This window comes from Ipomoea triloba, chromosome 16 (assembly GCF_003576645.1).
Source record: "Ipomoea triloba cultivar NCNSP0323 chromosome 16, ASM357664v1".
In the NCBI taxonomy this organism is placed as follows: Eukaryota; Viridiplantae; Streptophyta; class Magnoliopsida; order Solanales; family Convolvulaceae; genus Ipomoea; species Ipomoea triloba.
In genome coordinates this window covers 17,514,441-17,515,727 of record NC_044931.1, presented here as the reverse complement: position 1 = coordinate 17,515,727, position 1,287 = coordinate 17,514,441, and the positions used below count along the sequence as shown (strand labels likewise).

The 1,287-nt window shown below is 51.8% G+C and overlaps 4 non-coding genes across 4 annotated transcripts; all 4 read right to left on the bottom strand.

Annotated features, from left to right (window-relative positions):
- Window positions 1–210: 210 nt before the first annotated feature.
- LOC116008485 lies at window positions 211–329 on the bottom strand. Its single transcript, XR_004095864.1, has one exon. It is a non-coding gene; the product is annotated as a 5S ribosomal RNA (ribosomal RNA).
- A 137-nt stretch (window positions 330–466) lies between these two features.
- Window positions 467–585, bottom strand: LOC116008451. The gene has a single exon (XR_004095834.1). It is a non-coding gene; the product is annotated as a 5S ribosomal RNA (ribosomal RNA).
- A 137-nt stretch (window positions 586–722) lies between these two features.
- On the bottom strand, window positions 723–841 carry LOC116008179. Its single transcript, XR_004095578.1, has one exon. It is a non-coding gene; the product is annotated as a 5S ribosomal RNA (ribosomal RNA).
- Window positions 842–978: 137 nt separating this feature from the next.
- LOC116008314 lies at window positions 979–1,097 on the bottom strand. Its single transcript, XR_004095705.1, has one exon. It is a non-coding gene; the product is annotated as a 5S ribosomal RNA (ribosomal RNA).
- Window positions 1,098–1,287: the final 190 nt, after the last annotated feature.

Sequence of the window (1,287 nt, the reverse complement as noted above, 5' to 3'; positions counted from 1 at the left end):
AGCGGTCCAGCGGTTTAAAAGAAAGATTAAAAAGAGGGTGGGGGATGCAACACGAGGACTTCCCAGGGGGTCCGTCACGTACTGCGCGCAAAATGTATTTGACCCTCTCTCTCCGCGCAACTTCTCTCGCTTAGCGGTTTAGCGGTTTAAAAGGATAGTACCCTTAGCGAGCGGTCCAGCGGTTTAAAAGAAAGATTAAAAAGAGGGTGGGGGATGCAACACGAGGACTTCCCAGGGGGTCACCCATCCTATGACTACTCTCGCCCAAGCACGCTTAACTTCGGAGTTCTGATGGGATCCGGTGCATTAGTGCTGGTATGATCGCATCCGTCACGTACTGCGCGCAAAATGTACTTGACCCTCTCTCTCCGCGCAACTTCTCTCGCTTAGCGGTTTAGCGGTTTAAAAGGATAGTACCCTTAGCGAGCCGTCCAGCGGTTTAAAAAAAAGATTAAAAAGAGGGTGGGGGATGCAACACGAGGACATCCCAAGGGGTCACCCATCCTAGTACTACTCTCGCCCAAGCACGCTTAACTTCGGAGTTCTGATGGGATCCGGTGCATTAGTGCTGGTATGATCGCAACCGTCACGTACTGCGCGCAAAATGTATTTGACCCTCTCTCTCCGCGCAACTTCTCTCGCTTAGCGGTTTAGCGGTTTAAAAGGATAGTACCCTTAGCGAGCGGTCCAGCGGTTTAAAAGAAAGATTAAAAAGAGGGTGGGGGATGCAACACGAGGACTTCCCAGGGGGTCACCCACCCTAGTACTACTCTCGCCCAAGCACGCTTGACTTCGGAGTTCTGATGGGATCCGGTGCATTAGTGCTGGTATGATCGCATCCGTCACGTACTGCGCGCAAAATGTACTTGACCCTCTCTCTCCGCGCAACTTCTCTCGCTTAGCGGTTTAGCGGTTTAAAAGCATAGTACCCTTAGCGAGCGGTCCAGCGGTGTAAAAGAAAAATTGAAAAGAGGGTGGGGGATGCAACACGAGGCCTTCCCAAGGGGTCACCCATCCTAGTACTACTCTCGCCCGAGCACGCTTAACTTCGGAGTTCTGATGGGATCCGGTGCATTAGTGCTGGTAAGATCGCATCCGTCATGTACTGCGCGCAAAATGTACTTGACCCTCTCTCTCCGCGCAACTTCTCTCGCTTAGCGGTTTAGCGGTTTAAAAGGATAGTACCCTTTGCGAGCGGTCCAGCGGTTTAAAAGAAAGATTAAAAAGAGGGTTGGGGATGCAACACGAGGACTTCCCAGGGGGTCACCCATCCTAGTACTACTCTCG